This window comes from Chiroxiphia lanceolata, chromosome 20 (assembly GCF_009829145.1).
Source record: "Chiroxiphia lanceolata isolate bChiLan1 chromosome 20, bChiLan1.pri, whole genome shotgun sequence".
Taxonomy (NCBI): Eukaryota; Metazoa; Chordata; class Aves; order Passeriformes; family Pipridae; genus Chiroxiphia; species Chiroxiphia lanceolata.
Genome location: NC_045656.1, coordinates 177258 through 197317, shown reverse-complemented (window position 1 = coordinate 197317; position 20060 = coordinate 177258). Strand labels below are relative to the sequence as shown.

The 20060-nt window shown below is 52.6% G+C and overlaps 1 protein-coding gene across 5 annotated transcripts in view; it reads right to left on the bottom strand.

The window, feature by feature from the left end:
• The window catches only part of GTF2IRD1 (GTF2I repeat domain containing 1), a 71678-nt gene extending 56919 nt beyond the window's left edge, over positions 1-14759 (bottom strand). For all 5 annotated transcript variants that reach the window (XM_032707833.1, XM_032707837.1, XM_032707834.1 and 2 more), the window contains exon 1: positions 14704-14759. The gene's annotated coding sequence lies outside the window, so the exon portion shown is untranslated. The remainder of the gene's footprint in view (positions 1-14703) is intronic.
• Between the last annotated feature and the right edge of the window lie 5301 nt (positions 14760-20060).

Below are 20060 nucleotides of genomic sequence, written 5' to 3'. Positions count from 1 at the left end.
CAGATGCGGGAGCGAGGGTGTGGATCCAGCACCTCACGCACTAGGGCTCAGGTTGCACTTCCTAGGAGCAAGTGGCCAGGGGAAGCCAAAATTAGCAGGCTGCTAATTCTACCCCTTGGTACATCCCACTGGTCTAGTGGAAGGTGTCCCTGCCCAGGCCAGGGAGGTTTGGAACTAGATGATCTTTAAGGTCCCTTTCAAAACAAACTATTCCATGATTCTATGATGATCCCTGGCCCCTGCACTGCCACAACTGCTGGTTATTGCAAGAAGATGCCATCAGTTCCTTGCTTAGAGAACAAGTGAGATGAAATGAACCCAGAAGCCACAGAATAACCTGCAAGGAAGGTCTTGGCGTTGCAGCAACCTGGGCCCCCAGCCCTGTACCTCCTGGCATCCCTCCATCAACACCTGGGTCCCACCCTGCACCCCTAACTGGGTGCTGGGGCCAGGGGAAGGCAGGCAGACCCCAGTTCCCAGCCCCCAGTTCAGCAGTGCATATACTAATGCTGGGGTTATTTAAAGTCCAGTTTTAACAGCATTCAGCTACTGGTTGCGTGATCAGGATAAAAAAATCGCAATCCTAATTCCTGGCCACCCCCCCCCCCCCAGTGCCTATGGCAACTGGTATCCGTCTCCTTGGAAACTAATCTCGTGGTATTTGAGCAATGTACCAAGGGCCTTTAATCTCCCAAACACTGTAAATCTTTATTCTAGCCTGCTCTCCTCCTACCCCCAGAGCCAACATAAAAAGCCTGTTGTTTTCTGTGAAGTCACCAAGAGCCCAACTTGAATTTTATATTACACAGACACATGCTTTTTTGCCTTTTTTTTTTTTTTGCCTTCTTTATCCCTCCCCACTAAATTAAGGAAAAATCACATATGCACTGAGTCCCAGGTGTTGCAGCCCTGGCCCCACATTCTAGTATGAGGTTTGCTTTCTCCAAACAGTGCTCAATAGCTGTCACCTCGATCAGCATGTCCGCTTTGTCCATCTAACAGGACAGTGCTCCAGATAATCATCATCATCGTCATCATCATCATCGTCATCATCTGAATTATCTAGCAAAAAAGTACCCAAGCCGCAAATACACAGAGAGCCCGGGCTGGGGGCAATGAGTTCACAAGAGCTCTGCAGAGGATGGTCCACCCCAGTACCTCAGATGCTGTTGGGCACCTCATCTTTCTCCTCAACACTCAACCCCAACACTTTTTCCTTTTGCAAAGCTTCTGCTGATGGCACCAGCCCCTCCCCACCTCCCCCTCACCAACCCCATCCCACGGTCACTACTGCTAGTCACCCACTTTCTGCTCTGCACAGGCAATTAACTCTGCATAAGGTGATCCCTGATAGAGAGCCGACACCTATCTCATTATGTTTAATTTTATCTCTAATATTTCTCTCTTGTTACTGGTTCTCAGTACTGAGAACCAGTTACAGGTTCTCAGTACTGCCATGTTACAGGACAGGCTGTTTGCTAATCCCAGGCCTGTCTCTCTGCTACATAAATGAACCCAATAAAAAAAATAGAATGCCTTTTTAAGGGGAGGTAAGGAGGCTCAGAGACAGAAGCCCTTCTCCCTTCTTCCTTATTTTATTTTATGGAATGAGTCAGAAAGGTGAGAGCAGGTCCTGCGTCACCCCGACCCCACAGTGGGAGCATGTGTGTAGAGAGCCAGTGCTGGCTGTTCCTTGTCACCCATGCCCTCGATGTTTGTCCAGAACTGGGCATCCCGCACAGGCAGGTGACTCACACCGGCAGTGGAGGAGTCTTGGGTGAAGCTGAGCATGCACCTGCCCTGGTGTGACCCATCAAGAGAGGCAGTGCCACCAGGGAGGGGCAGCCAGCTGGGATTCCCATTTCCTCCTCGGGCAGCCTCTGGCTGTGACACTCAAAACCTGCAGTTGCTCATGCAAACCCTGCCATTACTGTGGTACTATCAAGGCTTGGGATCACCACTGCTGCCAGACACAAACACCTGCGGGTGCTACAGCCCCCACTCACCCTGAGCAGGGACATCACCTTCCATGGTGAGGCAACACACCAGGAGCCACTGGGGATGGCCATGAGCAGCTTTAGCTTCCCTGGGCTGCCCAGCATCCTGACTGGGGCTGCAATGCCAGGTCCTGCTGTGCTGCTCCTGAAACCCAGGAGCAGCAGCTTTGTGGCTCAGGGGCACCCAGAGGCTGGTAGAGCCATGCCACCTCCAGCCAAGGCATCCCCACCAGTGTGACCATCCCCACAGCTCCTGTGGAGAGATTCTCCACTGTTTAATACAGCTTGGGTGCACCACACCCCCACCACATTCACAGGAGCTCAGCTGTTTCTTAACACTGAGCCTCGAGCACCATAAGCCTTGCTTGGTGCACAGGTGGCAGCCAGCCAGGGACAGGGGCAGGCAGACAGACAGACGGAACAGACCCACGCCCAGGGACAGTGATCACACACCTGCTGGTCCCAACCTGCCAATTCTCCAAGGATGCCTCTTCCCCTAGGGGCTGTAGGGAGCTGCCCACACATATCAGTGCCTTCACCTGGGAAGGGCAGCACAGCATCCTGGGGGGTTTGCTATGGCTCGCTTCCAGAGGCATGTGGGCTGCAGTGGGGTGGGGAGTGTGGCAGCCTAGGGCAAAGGTGGTGGGAGCAGCTCTGATCGTGGCAATTGCAGCCATGACTCAAAGGCTGCCTGGGTGGGTGTCGGGGCTGGCCTCAGGGAACCCTGCGAGGATGGCTCCGGGCTGGCCAGGATCTGGCTCGAAAACATAGCTAGGCCCTCTCCCACATGCTTCTGCTTGGAGTCATCTCAGGACAAGGTGACCTGGCTGCTGACACTTCCTTCCTCCTGGGACTCATTGGCACTCAGGCTCCAACATGGCAACTTGGGACAGCATTTCCCTTCCCTGACACCTTGACCCACCCCAGAGAACATGAGCTCCTTCTTTCCCAGGGTGAAACAGGCCCAGATCAGCCCTGGTCCCTATAACCCTGGACGGGGAGACGCCAGCCCTCTCCCCAGCTTCCCCAATGGGTCAGCTCAGCTCCCTAAACTTGCAGCCACCCAGTCTTGCCCTCATCCCACTCACATGTTTCAGGGAGGATTAGGCAGGGAAATGATTGGCCCCAATACCAGCAAGAGTGGGCTTCCAGTGATGCCAATCACCCACTGCCATCACCATAATACAGCACATGGGGCCAGCAGAGCCCGAAGTCTTGCACAAACACATGTTCCCTCTGCTAAATTCCAGCTTAATTCTCATTTTCATTGTGTTATGAAACACATTATCTATTGAAACTAAGTCAACAGTTGTTTGCATTTACATGTAAACACAGTGAATATTAGGAGCGGGGCCAGCATTACATTTGCATCCGAAATGCTGCCTGCACTGCCCTCTCTCCCTGGCTCCTCTCCATCCCTGCAGCTAAAGACATAAGGATGCAGAAGACAGTGAAAGCCAAGACCAGAGCAGCCCAAGATGCAAAATAACTCCTTATTTTTCTCTCTCTGTTTTTATTTTTGTGCAGCAGAAGAAACATGCCTTTAAACCCCCATACTGCACTGACATGCACACCCCTTCATCTCAGGACCAAGTCGAAACTGCTTCAAATTCCCAATGACACGCATATCTTATTAGAGCTGCTTTGCATAGCGCATAAATATTTATTTGATTTTAATCCTGCAAAGCAAACCTGCCTTGTGGCGCATTTCCCTTAATCGGCAACTCTGGCACCCAACAAGGCATTGAGAGAAGTGGCATCCCAAATTCTGAGCCTGCTTTAGGTGCAATGGCATGGAAATAAGAACCCAAGGCCCAGTACTCACCACCTCTTGGTGTGCCCAAGGCAGGACTGGGATGCCAAAGCAGCCATAAGGCACCCTGGTTCCTTGCCATTAGGGAAAGCAAGAGCCTGGCTCAGGTGCCCCATAAATAACAGAAAATAAATACATGTGCATCATGCTTTGGATGTGAGAAGTGGCTTGATGATCACTTAGCTCTGTGATGGTGACACTTGCAGGAGAGGTGATAGCAGGGGTGGGGGCTCACCCTTCAAAAAAAGAGATTTTTGGGGTTGAAAAAAGGGAGAGCATCTTGTCACATGGAAGGCAGATGACATACGGCTTATTTTTGGGGCTTGCAGCTAATTTTTTGCACATGGACTTGTTGGGTTGAAAAATGGGAACCCTCCAGTGTGGTCATCCATGAAATGGGCAACAAGGGGCTGCACTGCTGGGAATCAGCTCAGCCTCTCCATCACCCCAATTCAGGACATCGCTGAGCACAGATCCATACCCCAAGCCCTGTCAAGACTCATGCAGCCTCATATGTCACAAAACTTGTAGAAATTGAAAAAAATGAGAATTTTCAAACATCAAATCACCGCAACACCAAAGGCCTCTAACGACCTCTCGTTTCAGCCAGGAGGACAGGAAGCAGCACACTCGCCCGCATCCATTCCTGCTCCACAGTGATTACAGCATTCACATGAGGACGCATAGAGCCTGGGATTGTGAATTCCTTTCTCAACCAGTTTCTCTTAAATGGGTGGGAAGTAATTAGGCAAGGGGTGCAGCAAGGGTGCCATGCCTGGGGAGCCAGCAAGTGCTCAGCAAGGCTCTTTGCTCCACAGGCAGCCAGACTGGGTAAACCCAGAGATTCTTTATAGTGGGCGGGTAAATATTTAATAGGGTTTATTTTGGCCACTCTGCCACTGTGCCTCATACTCTGTGAATCTGTTGATCCAGATGGAGCCCCAAAATCTGATTCAAAGCAAAATGCTGTTTTTCCTCAAGATGGATGGAAACACCTTAACCTCTGCCCAAGGCTAGTGATTTGGGACTGGGAGGAGAAGCCGCCCCAGCCATCCTACAAGAGGCTTTCCTCAGGAGCTGAGTGTGATCTCACACCTCTCCAGCATCTTCAAGGAGTGCTTCTCACAGCCCAAACCCACAACCCCCCGGAGATTAGCACCTCCAAGGATCCGTCCCCATGAATGCCTCTCCCAAACCCCATGCCCATCACCTCACTGCCAAGGACATGAAGCACCCTGAGGTGGCAGTCTGGCTCTCCACAGCATCCTTCAAGCGGCTCCCCAAATACCAAGGGCAATACAGAGTCTCGAGCAGAAAGCAAAATCAATACTGGAAGGAAGGTTCTGGGCTTAAATGCCTGTCATAGCATCACTGGGAAAAGCAGGTTAGTGAGGTGGGGAGGACAGAAAACCACTCAGCATCACCCACAGCACACAGAGGAACCATGTTTGTTGCAAGGTTTTCCATAGGCATCGTGATGGCTTTCAGGCAGGGAGCACACAGTGGGGGTGCAGACTCAGCTTGGCACTCCCTGAGCCTGATCCAACCACAAGATGTTTTGGGGAAGAGGAAGAACTGTGTCCTATGTCCCACACAGGCAATGCTGGTGTGCACCAGATGCTGCCATTTTGGTTTTGGAGTGTGTGGAGCCGCAGGGATACGGGGCAGCCAACTGTCATCAACCAGCACCAGAAGAAGAGTCACTCTCCCACTGCTCTCCTCACCTGCAGCCCCGACAGAAGACATTTCCCATGCTCTTCTGGTCTTGCATCTCCAAAGGGCCAGCTCCAAATGCTGACAGGCATCAGCTTACCTGCCCCATTGGGACAGCGCCACAGCAAAGCCCACCTGCTGGTCCAGGCACAGATAAGACCCCCCATAATGTGGGAAAGCCATATCCTCAAGTATTGTCAGCAGCAGCTCCCCACAGCAGAGACAACTCCACATTATTTTGAATTTTCAAATTTAAAATAATAAAGGATGCCTGTGTGCTCCAGTGCACTGATGGCAACCCAGCACCAGCCCAGTAGTTACAAATAGTCCTTTCCAGGAGTGCGCTGTCAGCCTCAGCCACAGGCAGATTTGGCCCTGTGGGACACACACTCTGTCCATCAGCATCACCACGTCAGGTCCATAGTGCACCCAAAGGTCAGAGAGTGTTGAAATATGCATCTTGCTTACGGAAAAAAAATTAAAAAAAAATTAACCAAAAGGCAAAAAAATATATTGAGGGATCCTATGCTGATGGGGGGAGAGAAAAAAATCAGGGGGAAAAAGTTTATTGGGGAATGAAGCCCCAAACTGAGCAGCTGATGTTCAGAGAGTACTGAGATGAGGTGCAGAGGGGAGCCAAGCGTCGCCCTTGTCGAATGCTAAAGTAGTGGAAACTTTTGCATCGCTGCAGCAGTACCAGAGCTGGTTTTTATCATGGACAGCCTCGCACAGGCAGCGATAGGGCTGGATTTCTGCAGGTGTAATTCCCACGGAGATTAATACCTTGTTTTTCAAGAAGCAGCAACATCATACATAAATTACAACAGCAAATGTAGGAAACAAAGAGGTTTTCAAGAGACCACATAACCCTCTGAGGGGTGGCATGGGGAAAGCCAGCAGGTGGCTCTGGGAAGACAATGCTGGTGAGATGTAGGGCTGATCTCATGCTCTCCCACGCTCCAAACGAATAAACCTTTGAGCAGGTGGGGGGAAAAATTAGGCCACCTAAACAATAACTATTTGAGGGGCCCAGGACAGAGGTGGAATTGGATGCTACTTGCTTTTCCCTGCAGCAGGATCCAGCAAGGAGCCATGGGAAGGGCACACCTGTCCCGGAGCCAGGTCTTCACTCCAAGAGTTCACATGGGAAGTGACGGGGCTGCACTGCACTGGGTTGATCAGCTCATGGCACGGGTCACTTACTCATGGCTCACCCCTCTTACACATCTTTTCTCCCCTCTCTTTTAAAATTAAATAAATAATACAACCCGATGCTAATTCTAACAGGTTTAATAAATGTCTAACATCCTGTAAAAGGTCACTGCCCACTCACTTCTGTCCGTGGATCTGTACTAAGAGCACTGGGGCACTTGGCTTGAGCTGTGCTGTTTCATAGGGTCCTGATGTCCAGCATGCTCCTCTCCCAGCTCAGCATCTCCCAAGGAGCTGTGGGGCAGGGGTGGCAGGGGACTGCCATGTGCAGTGAACCCCAGCTAACCCCCCATCTTTGATGGGAACAGGCTGCCCACAGAAGCTGTTGCTGCCCCATCCCTAGAGGTGTTCAAGGCCAGGTTGGATGGGGCTTGGAGCAACCTGGTCTACTGGAAGGTGCCCCTGCCCATGGCAGGGAGTTGGAATGAGATGATCTTTAAGGCTCCTTCCAACCCAAATCATTCTATGGTTGCATGATTCAAGCTCCTGGATGAGCTTCATCTGAGGGCATGGGAGCACGTGCATTTTGGGGAGCAAAAATACCAAGCTCTAGCTCAGGGTAAAATGTTGTAATTTCACTTAAGGGGTTCCTAGGCATTTTCCTCCAAAAAGATGAATGAAATTACAGCCCAGCGATGCCCCTAAAGGGCGTGGAGCAATTTATTTCTAGTGATCCTCCTCTAACGAAGCTAATTTATAACCTTGTCAGAAGGTGCAAGCAGGCTTGGGGCATCAGTGAGGCTCCCTTCCCCCCGCCTGCCTTTCCCAGGATGAAAACCTCCAACCCAAACCCCAACTAGGATGTTTAAGACCCATACCCCAAAGGTACTTTAAACAAGCAAGGTTCTTCAGATATTTTGCCAACTAAGTGCAACCCTTCCTGCCAGCAATTACAAAAATGCTTTCAGTGCCCAGGGAGGTGCAGGGGTCCCTGCTGCCACCAGGACAGAGTAGGGTGGGAGCAAGGATGATGCTGTGGCACCCAGGGACCTGGTGGCATCATGGGGTGTCCTTGCAGACCAGAGCATCCCCACACATCTGGGTCTCCACAGCTCAGCAACGTGGTGACCCAGTTTTTGGGAAACTTATCAAGGACCTTAACACCACCCCAACAGCCCCACTACACTCCGATGGGAATTGGTCCTCACCAGCTGGAAGGGTTCAACAGCTCATACCCCAGGTGATTAAAAGGGACAAAGCCACAAGGAAAAGCCCTTTCTCCATCCATACCAACCACTCATGTTTCTCCTAGGACATGGCAGATGCCAGCAGGAAGTAGCAGGGGAGCAGTGGCATGGCAGGCAGTTCCCACTGCTCCCTACAGCAGCACTTCAGCAGATGGTGGCTCCTAACTTTGTTATGGTTACCTAATAAGACTGCCTTATTGTAGCCCTCCAACAATAAAGCTAGAGCATCTAAAAGGAGTGGCCAACTCCTGCGCTTTGACAACCCTGGTGCCAAAAATACGTGTATGTATTTTAAATCTCTATATAAATCACAATTTTAGGGGTCATGGTAATACACTGATTTTTTTCCCCCCATACTAAAGCAGATGTGACTCACATGCAAGCAAAAGGATGTAGGATTCAATACTTTAAATACTTCTAAGTGTCAGGATGTGGAGCTGAAGCAATTTGGGTGATGCCATGGGCACAGAGCTCAACTCCCAATCTACCCAGCCCATTCAGAACACCAGAGACAGCATTTCTCCTGGCAAGGACTGTCATTCCCTGTCTGCAGAGCAAACAGGGTCCCAGCCTTCTAAATACTAATGCAATACAAATAATAAAGATAATTCCCATATATTTAATCATTACCAGAGGTCTGGGAAGAAACGATAATCAGGCTCTTACTAATTAGCAAGACATAATCTTGCCTTCCCTACAGGTTTTTCCATCCCTGTGTCTTACCCTGCAGCGAAACAAGCAGAAAACTAGCCCAGTGGGGAGGAGTGTGGCTTTGGTGGAAGCCTCAAGCAGATCCTAAAGCCTGGCCACAGTGGGTGCAGCCCCATCCTACTGGTGCCAGAGAGACATGCCAAAATACCCATCCCGCTGAGCTCAGTACCCATCCTGCCATGAACACAACCCATCCTTTAAGGTCCCTTTTGAGAAGGTCCAAGAGGCAGCATTTCCAGGGAGAACCCTACCCTTGCCACCCATGTCCTTCTATGGTCTCTGCCCTGCAACAGGGTATGGACCAGGAGCTCACCTCAAGCCTTATCCAAAACCTTTCAGCATCCCACAGTTCTCCCTGATGGCAGGCAGGCAGCGGAAGGCAGCGCCTGCCTTATCAGCACTGCTCCCGGGTGCCCTCATCGACGTGATGTGCCACGCACGCTTCCTGGCACTGAGCCCTTCCGAATTAACCCCCTGGTTCATTTCCGGCATGAGGGCTGCTGCTAACTAGAGGCAGGGCGAGGTTTGTCCCTTTCATCTGTGGAGGGCTCTGACCACCTCCAGGGAGCCATCTCCATCCTGGCGCAATGGCCAGAGCTGTCCCCACTGCCCAGGGCCAATTCTCTGGCGCCATCAGGCTGCAGTCCAGCAGCAGATGAGCAACCTGGCATGGCAGTCAGTGCCCTAAGGCAAGGTCACCTCTTGTGGGCACTAAGGGATGGGAGGTTTCCCAGGCAGGGAAGCAGATGCAGCTGGAACTAAAGGCAGGACGTGAGCTCTGCCGAAACCTGGGCACAGAGATGCATTCATCCCTTTAAAGATGGGTGAAACATCTTCCTGTACAGCAACCAGATAAAACCATGGAGATCTTCTTCACTTACTGCATTGGTTTCATTTTCCAGTGTCACCTTGCTCTGGAAGACTCCCACTCCATGAGTTTTCCCTGAGCAAGACCAACTGCCTCTATGTTCTTCCAATCTGTTGGAAAACGAAAACTTAGGGGGGGGGTTTTGCTTTCTTTTTTTTAAAGTGAGGGAGACGAAAGCTAAGGGCTCCTCGATGGCCACACTGCTGGCACAACCCATGGCTGGGATTCCATGCCTCTATCCCGCCTTGTCCAGGGATTTGAAGTGGGACTGAAAAACCTGCTGCTTGTTACCGGGGCCCAGGCACCATGGATTTCTCTCAGAAGCATGTGGACCCCTCCAACCTCTGTCCACCCACTGGGGGGGAGGTTTCTCCTACAGGGTACATCCAAGCTAAGTGGGACACACAACCCTGGCAGGGACCACCACCCACACACATCACCAAAAAGTTCAAGAAATGTTCCAAAAATTAAAAATGTTTACAAAACATCCTGCACACCAGTTTTCCTCCCAACCATCTCCAAAGGGATCTACACCCCAAAGCACCCTCTGAGCTCCCAGGTTTTAGTCTGCCTATGGGGCTGTGGGAACAGATCAACAGCAGGTCCGTGGTACCCACTACAAGCCTTTGCACCCGACTGCTCACACCCACTTGAATGGCTCAGGGGTACTGCCAGACCCTGGCACACCTATAGGGGGTGTCACCCATGGGCAGGGAACTTCCGTCTTGTCCTCTTCAATCTCCTGGGGCAGAGGTCCCAGGCACGCAGGTGAGCACTGGATGACACATTTCCAGGACCCATCCTGGGTCCACACTGACCTCCCCACTGGCATTTGCTCTACTTAATGTTACAGGTTTAAAGAAAATAAGACGGACATCTCACCCCTCATGCGAGAGGTGGAGTTTGGTTCTGAGGAGGGACACGCTGGCAAAGGACTATGTCAACCACACGGCTGTGCAGCAGCAGAGTGATGCTCCTTGCTGGTCCCCTGCTCATTCCACTGAGGTTAATTATCTTCTTAAACCAGGCAGACCAGCACAGAGCAGAGACAAGGCCCCATGAAGACAGAAAACTCCAACAGAAGCCATTTGCATGCAGGAATGTAAATCCTGCTCAGCACAGCCTGCTCCCAAGGAGGGGATTCATGTACCCAATGCTTTTCTCCACAGCATCCCAACTCAAGGGATGCTTTCCCTTGCTCCCAGAGCGAAAGGAGCCTTGCTGCATCATAGGCAAATCCCTTGGAAACAACACCATCATTTGTAGGGTGGCGTTTGGCAGCAACTCCTGAACCAGGATGGGACACAGTGTGTTCCCACACCAGCCAATGCCCTAGCTGCTTTGGGGGGTCTCTCTGGCAGCAAACCCCCATCCCAGCCCACTGCTCCATCACTCTAGGGGCACCACACAGCAGGGGCAAGCACCCACCAGGACCCACTTCACATTTTTCTCTCTGGTCTGAAGCAAATTCAACAACTGAGGCTGTACCAAGAAACGAAGCATCAAAACAGTGAACCAGAAACCCCCAAACTCCCAATCCCCAAAGTCCAACAGACACCACCGTCCAGCTACGAGCCTTCTGCAGCTCTTGACTTCTTTTTAAAGACAATGTTTCAAGAGATGTAAATAGAAGAGGCTGCCATAGGGCAGAGCAAGGTCCTGGGAAGCCTCGCTCTGGTTTGCAAAGAGCTGCCACCTCACTGGCGAACCTCCATCTGGGGCTGCTCTATGCCCCCAGCCCCGCTGCTCTGGCCACCATCCACATGGACACTGGAGGCTCTTCTCTACAGCTTCCAGCTGGGCTCTTCCCAATAAATGAACCAATAAATACATATTTAGCTCCTGGATAGCTATCTCCATCTCAGAAGGGGCACTCAGTAGGTCCTTTCCTCTCCTCCTCCCTGTCTGCAAGGAGAAGGCTTCTGGTGGCGGTAAACCCAGCCCAGATGCCTTCAGCATCTGCCTCTACTCCCCCCAAACCCCTGAAGAAGGTTTGTCATTGCCAGCAAAGCGTAACACAAGGCAGATGTGGTTGAAGGGCCAGAAGTAAAGCAAGGACACCAACACAGCCCCTCACCCACTCAGCATCCCCTTCCTCAAACCATCACCCACCACCAAGCCCAATCATCCTGGAGCAGCAGTACTGAACCACCAGCACATCCACCCACCACTGGCACCTGCAAATGGATGCTGATGGCACCCCTGCTCTCAGCCAGCATTGAGTCCTGCACCCACCCCAGGGGTTAGCCTTGCAGCGGGCAGCTGGCCAGTCCCTCTGCACTCCTCCAGACTGCCTGCTGGGGTGCAGTCACTGAAATTCCCAAAGGAAGTATAGAGGATTGATAATTGCCAAAAAAAAATCTGAGCTATTTCCTGTGGGAGCAGCAGATGGGAATCCCCCGTTAACTCCAGCAGCAAGAGGTCATGTGCTTTGACCTGAGACTTTTTTTTTCTCTTCCTTTAAGCAGAGCATCACTTTAGTCATATGTGATGCACATCATGTTGGACAGCCAGACCTGTGCCCTCTGCACTGGCCTCAAAGCCCACCTTCCTTGTCACCTCCTGCCCCACGCAAGGATGTGCCAGGCTCCCATGACAGTACCAGCCTGCCAGCAAGGGCACTGTGTCTCTCACTCGGGCTGGTAGAGCCAGGTTGATAAACATGTCCCTGAGCAGGTTCCTGCTTTCCTGTCCCAACTTCTCATTAGCAAACCTGAATGAGTAGCAACCAGTGGCAACACCAGCCACTCCTGCAGAGGATGGAAAGCTCTCTCAGGAGGGACAGCAGAAGCAAGCAGCAGTGGCCATCAGAGCATATTTCTGGTGTCACTCCTCCACTACTGCAAGCACCCTGTGAGGGCAGCTGCCTGAACTTTTCTTCTGCCTGCATAGTGGTGACACATCCCAAGCAGGGCTCAGCCCAAAATGTGGCCTTGGAGAGGTGACACCAGCTCGGAGAGCCACAGTGCATGGGAAAATCAGTGGCACAGCCCCAAGGAAGGGCACCTGTCCATTGGTGGTCACTTGGAGTCTGGCTGTGTGGGGCTGAAGGGAGAGGAGCAGAGAATCTGCGGGTGGTCACAGAGCCACATTGCCCTGACACGGCAACCCTGACATCCAACCGGCTGCTGACATTGCTCCGATGGCAGCACGTGCTGCTGTGCCAGGGCTTGCTGCTCCGGCTGCGGCACTAGGACATGGCCTTTAGCACCCCAGCCACTAAGCTGCTGGCAGGGTCAGGTCCCCATAAAGCTTTCTCATTTCAGAGCAAGTGCCGCAGCAGTTTCCACAGGAGGGGATTCTGTGGGTTCAGATGGGCAACAACTGACTTACTGGGTCTGCCTGTGCTCTTGGGGACAGGAAACAAGGGATCCTGTGGAATTAAAGGTGCTCACATCCACAGGATTATTCCCCAGCTGCAGCACTTCCAGCAGCTCCTTAAGTAAGAGCAGCGTGAAGAGCATACACCCTGAAGCCGAGGGCTCCCGTCATGCAAGGCTCCATGCTGATGTCCCCAGGCGGTTCTGATGTCTGGAACTCACACACTGACAGGTGACGGACGGATGCAGCAGTAGGCGGGTGACCCACCCCAAAATGCCTCCGGCACCCACCCTGTGGTGCTCACTGGCACCATCGCCTCCCAAAGTGCTCTTGCCTGGCTGTGCCTGGCACTCGCCACAAACACCCAGGATTACCTGAGGGGTCGCAAACTTGCTCCTGCACAAGATGCATTAATAGGATCACTCCAATTTACAGCTTATCCCAGATAAACCCACTGCCAGCCCCACGCACTGGAAAGACAAGGACACCCGATCTCCAGGGAGCGACTTTCTCCTCATCACGGTCAGAATCTTCCACTTGCCATAGGAGAGGATGTCTATCCCTCCAGCCCGTGGGCCATGGTGCCAAGGCCGGTAACCAGCCCAGCCAAAGCCCCAAGCGCTTTGTCAGCTCAATGCCGTGTTTCTATTTCCAGCAGTGCTGCCACTGATCCCTGTGGTGTCGGAGAGGAGGCAAGCTCTGGCAGAGCCCTGCTTCTAGCTCCCCTTCCTGCCTGGCACCATCGGACACAGCCAGGGCAGGTGGTGGCCCCGGAGCTGCCTTCAGGATGTGGGACACCATTGGCACTGAGGGCCAGCCAGACATCCCCTGTCCAACTGCCTCAGCAGCCTCCCCAGCCCTATTGCTCCCTGCATCCTCCCCTGCAGCACTATTGCCCTCAACCCGTAACACTCTCCCAAACCTAATGGCATTTCCCCAACAGCCCCCATGGATCCCACCAACCCCAAGCTGCATCATCACCCCCAGCATTCCCCCCATCAGCCCTAATGACCCTCAGCCCCAATGAGCTCCAGAATATCCTTAGCATCTCCACCAAGCCCTACAGCTCCTCAGTATCCCTCCCAGCCCTAATAGCCCCAGCATCCCTGCCAAGCCCTATTGCCCTGCAGCATCCCCCAACACTATCAGCCCCCAGTATCCCTATTGCCTCCCTGCCCTCTCCCACACTGATGAGCCTGGCATTCCCTCCACAGCATCCCCCCAGCACCAATGAGCTCGGCATCCAGGCCAGCAACCCCACTACTCTCCTACATCCCAACCCTTGATGCCCTGCAGATCCCCACAGCCCTAACACCCCCCAGCAGCCCTAATGTCTGCCTGCATCCCCCAGACCTATCATCCCCCCAGAAGCCCTACTGCCCCCTGCATTCCCCAGCATTGTCACCCCCAGCATACCCCAGCCCTAAAGAGTCCAGCATGACCTCCCACCCTGCCGTCCCCCTGCACCCCGCATCCCTATCATTTCCCCAGCAACCCACTGCCCACCCCTGTGCCTTGATATCCTTTTGTACCCCCGCAGCCCGATCACGCCCCAACAGTCCTGTTGCCCCTCTGCATCCTCCAGCCCTCTCGCCCCAGCCCTAATGTCCTGCTGCATCCCTCAGCACTATCTTCCCTCAGGACCCCTAATGCTCCCCTGCATCCCCCCAGCCCTAACAACTCCAATCATCCCCCGAGCCTTGATGCCCCCCCTGCATCCCCGAGACCTATCCTCCCCCAGCATCCCCCCAGCGCTAATATCCCTCTGCACTCCATCGCACCTACCACCCCCACATCCCTCCCGCCGCTGCCCCCCCAGAGTCGTGACTGGGGGTGGGGGGGAGCCGTGACGAAGGGATGGGGGGCAAAACTTTTTCTTACCGCGGGCGGCTGGGGCGCGGCGCTGCTGCCTCCCCCGGTGAGGCTGCGCGGGAGCGGCGGGGGCGGACGGGCGGGGGCCGGGATGGAGCCGCCTCCCGCCGCCTCCCGCCGCTTCCCGGGCGGAGCCGATATAACCCGATGGGGGCCTAAAGGAAGGGAAAAAAACCCGGGGGGGTGGTTTGGGTTTTTTTTTCCCCCACCTCAAATCGGGCAGGGAACGCAGCTCTTTGTTCTGTAATCCCAGTAAAAGTGCCAGCCATTCGCCCCGCCGCTAATCCCAGCCCCGCGCAACGGCCGCATCCATTGGCTGCCATTTACACACGGGATTAACCAGCCCGAAAACCGGGAGGGGGGGTTTAGGAAGGCGGGGACGAGCTCTGGGAAGTCCTTTAACGCTGCGCTGGGGACGCGCCGGGGACGTCCCCGGCGCGGCTGGTTTTGGGGTGCAGTAGGGACGTGTCGCCACCTGTTGGTGTTGGCACGGTTGGGTTTCGCTCAGTTTGACATGGTATTGTGTGGGTTGTCACGGCTTGATCCGGCGGGACGTGGAATGGCATAGAATCATAGCATCACAGATTCACAGAATATGCTGAGTAGGAAGGGACCCACAAGGATCATCGAGTCCAACTCCTTGCCCCGCACAGGATCATCCCCAAGAGTCACACCATGTGCCCGAGAGAATCGTCCAAACGTGTCCTGAACTCTGTCAGGCTTGGTGCTGAGACCACTCCTCTGGGGAGCTTGTTTCAGTGCCCGACAATCTTTTTCTAATATCCAACCTAAACCTCCCCTGACACAACTTCCGGCCATTCCCTCAGGTCACCACAGAGAAGAGGTCAGTGCCTGGCCCTCCTCTTCCCCTCCCGAGGAAGTTGAAACTGCCATGAGGTCTCCCCTCAGTCTTCTTCAGCTGAACACACCAAGTGCCCTCAGCCGCTCCTCAACATGGCTTCCCCTCAAGGCCCTTCACCATCTTTGTTGCCTCCTTTGGATGCTCTCTCATGGCTTAATATCTTTCTTACATTGTGGTGACCAAAACTGCACATAATATTCAAGCTGAGGCTGCCCCAGGTCAGAGCAGAGCGGGACAATCCCCTCCCTGGCCTGCCCAGCGATGCTGGGCCTGATGCCCCTCAGGACATGGTTGGCTCTCCTGGCTGCCAGGGTGCTGCTGACTCATGTATGACTTGCCATCAACCAGGACCACCAAGTCCCTTTCCTGGCACTGCTTTCCAGATCTCATTCCCTACTCTGTTTGTACATCCAGGGTTGCTCCATTCTGGGTGCAGAATCTGGCACTTCCCCCTCTTGAACTTCATACAGCTGTTGACTGTTTGTCAAGATGTCTCTGCAGGGCCTCGCAGCCTTCAAGGGAGTCAGCAGCTCCTCCCAGTTTTGGGTCATCTGCAAACTTGCTCAGTGTCCCTTACAGTCCTGCATCCAAGTCATTTATGAAGATGTTGAAGGGCACAGGGCCTAAGATGGAGCCCTGTGGAACCCCACTAGTGACAGGTCACCAGTCTGATGTTACCCCATTCACTGTTACCCTCTGTGCCCTACCCGTGAGCCAACTGCTCACCCCCCACATGATGTGTTTATTCAGCTGTGGGCTGGACAGTTTATCCAGAAGGATCCGGTGAGAGACAAGATCGAAGGCTTCACTGAAATCCAAAAGGATTACATCAATTGGCTTTCCTTGATCAGCCAAGTGGGTTACCTTGTCATAGAAGGAAATTAGGTTTCACAAGGAGGACTTTCTCTCCTGAAGCTGTGCTGGCTGTGACCAATGACTGTGCGGTCTTTAAGATGTTTTTCAATTTTTCCAAAAATAATCCTCTCCATAACTTTACGAGGCACTGAAATGACAGTGACGGGCCTGTAGTTTCCAGGGTCCTCCTTCTTGCCTTTCTTGAAAATTGGGACAGTGTTCACCAGCTCCCAGTCAGCTGGGAGCTCCCCAGATTCCCAAGACCGCTCAAAACTCATCGAGCAAGGTTTTGTGATGACATCAGCACCTCTTTGAGGAATCTTGAATGAAACCCATCAAGACCCATAGACTTTTGTTGGTTTAGGTTGGAAGGGACCTCAAAGACCATCTCATTCCAAACCCCCTGCCATGGGCAGGAACACCTTCCACTATCCCAGGTTGCTCCAAGCCCCGTCCAGCCTGGCCTTGAACACTTCCAGGGATGGGGCAGCCACAGCTTCTCTGACCGACATGTGCTAGTGCCTCATCACCCTCATAGGGAAAAATTCCCTCCTAACATCTAACCTAAACCTGCCTTCTGTCATGTGAAACTGTTCCCCCTTGTCCTGTCACTCCATGTCTTTGTCCAAAGTCCCTCTCCAGCTCTCCTGAAGCTCCTTTAAGCTCTGGAAGGGCTCTAAGGTCTCCCCAGAGCCTTCTCTTTTCCAGGCTGAAGAACCCCAGCTCTCTCAGCATGTTTCCAGAGCAGAAGTGTTCCAGAGGCACAGCACAGCTCAGCTCAGCACAGTCTGTCCCTGCACACCTCTGCATGGCACAGCATGGCTTTGTACAGTCTTGCTCCACATAGTTGAGCTCAGTATGGCTTAAGTCGGCATGGCTCAGCACAGCATGGCACGGCCTGGCTCTGTATGGCACAATTTGGCATGGCACGACACAGCTCGGCTAGTCCCAGCTCTGGCTGGTGGCACAGGGGTGGGCCGAGGCCACATTTGTCAGCTGGGAAAACAACCCACCAGGAAGAAGCATCCCATGCTGCATGTTAACAAGTGGAAAATTAAAATGAATTAAAAGCTGTTAAAAACAACTTGACAGTATTTTAACCTCAAAGTTTCGGAAATGCTGACAGCTTTCCCTGGAAGCATGCATTAGGCAGCTGCTCTATTAGCTGCATTTTGGGTTAAATAAGTGATGATTTATTACCACTCCAGGACCATGGGGAGAAGAAAACATTTTGGGAGGAAACACATTTTTTTCAGTTTCTGGAGGAGCAGGAAAGCGGGCTTTTGTGCTGTCGAGCAACACACAAGCATCCAGCACCTCCTGCATCCCTCCTCATGCCATCAAGTCTGGCAAACTCATTGCACTGGTAGTGGCAGGCTGGACACTGTGCAGGATCCCAGCAAACACCAGTAAGTTCCCAGTAGGAATCCTTGGGGCAGGGTCCCAATGGGATGCTCAGAGCCAGTCCTTAATTCACATCTGCAGTGTGTTGGAACATGAATTGTGTGTGAGAACACACTAGCTGAAAAGTGGCAGATCTTTGAAGAAAGAAATCAGGGCATTATTTGGCTAATTATCTTTAAGCCACATACACCCCCCCCCCCCCAAAAAGACCCCAACCACTCACCAAAATTCATTTAATTAGGTCACCAAGTACAGGAGTCAAGCATGAGGGAGCTGCCTGCACAGAACAACCAGGTTTCCATGTCCCGCTCTTGCTAGGGCTCTCCACACACTGCCCACCCAAACCTGTGGCCCCTGAGTAGGGAAATATGTATGATTTATAAAAAGAGGGGAAAAAAATGTGTATTTTCATGCAACATCCCTGTGCTGGGGCTGTACATGTCCCCTGCTCTGTGCCCTCAGGGCACTGTGGCCCCACACTGCTTGTCACAGCAGGCAGAGGTTTGGGCAGTGCTGTGATTGCCAGGAGGGCTATGTCCCTGTGGTGCTGGTGGCAGCATGCAAAGGTTTGGGCAGCATAGGGCTCCTGCCTACAGCCATGCTTGACTCAGGCTCATGCTCATCATTTCTCTGTGGGGTGTGCCCCATGCTCCCACCCCATGGGGTATTGGGGGGTACCAGCAGCCCCAAGGGAACATTTATGGAACAATCGAAGGACCGTGATGTTGTCGGTATTGGAATAATTAAATGTTCCCCAGGATGTGTTCAGTTCTCCACCGCTGTAAATAGGCCTCAGGCAACACTTCTCAGAGCCCTCAGAAGGACACTGGCCCTTGGAGAGGACTTTGGCAAAGAGGGAGTACAAGGTTCTTTGGCCAAAGACAAGCAGCTGGCTCTCTCCAACAGCCCAGGGATGTTTCCTGCCCTTTGCGTTCTTCCAGCAGAGCCCCCAAGACCTGCTCACAAGGCTAGGACCCCCATGCTGAGCCTTGGAGGATGAGTCTGTGGCAGCTGGCTTTGGGGTCCTGTTTTGCTCTTCACCATTGGAGACCATGAGCCAAAATGAGGTTGGAGACCTGTGGGTGCCACCTTGGGTCACCAGTGCATGAACAGGGGGCTCAGCCCCTGCAGCCAGTAGGAGCTCCCAACAGAGCCTTTGCTTGAGGTGCTGTCCCCAAGTAGGGCTGTGAGAGCTTGGGACAAAATAATCCTGAAATTTGGAGAAGAAACCTGGAAAGATGGTGGGAAGGAGAGCAGGGCCGCTTGAGGAGATCTCCTGGGGCTGTTGCCAGCTGGGGCTGTGGACTTCAGGAGGGAGGTGGACCATCTGGGGGGACTCCAGCTGTTCTGCAGATGTTCCACTGGAATTGAATCCACACAGGTGAGCTCAACTCCCCTGAGCCCCCGCCTCTCGGGATGCTCATGGTGATGAAAAGGACGCCTGGTCCAGCCAGGGGACAGACGCAATGGCTCAAATGTGCTCTTGCAATTTTCCCATCTAGGCAGGAACCCACCATAACAAGGTAGAAGTGAGGGCAGGACATTTAATTTGGGGACTGAAAGAATGAGCCACATTAACACATCCAGTATGAGAGAGATAGTTTAATGTGCTCTATCTCAATAGAGATTTATTCAGCAATAAAGAAGTTCCTTGTCACAGCACCGACAAAAAAAAAAAAGGTAACGTTGTCAGAAAACAATTCTATCTGCAGAGAGATGTCTTTTTTTTTTTTTTAATAATTTGCTAATTAGTGACTGCTGGGCATCACAAGGATCGTTGTTTTCTCTGATATGCTGATTTCTTCTGTCTCAGTGGAATTGGAGATCACAAAAATAAAATAAAAAAAAAGAAAAGCTGCTTCTTCAGAAGAGGAAACAGGGGAAAAGTTTTAGTAAGGTCAGGAGAAATTTAGTTGAAAGAATGAGTTTATTTCTTCTTTCCTGAAGGGGTATTGTGTTCTTTTGCTAAGCAAATTGCTGGTTAAAGAGACCAAGGCAAAACAAAATGGTTTTTAAATTTTAGATCACAGAGAAGGATGTTCCTGAAGCCCACTCCCCCCAACTCCCATTCTCAGGCAGGTCTCCGGTGAGCAGTGTGGCCACAGGGCACTGGCATCCCCCAGAGCAGGGCCGGGAGATGCAAAAACCACACCAGGAAAAGCCCGGAGCAGAAAGTACTGGGATCTGCATAACTGTGTGGGAGGATTTTGTGAGTTGGGGTGGGGGGAGGGAAGAGCTTCTCCAG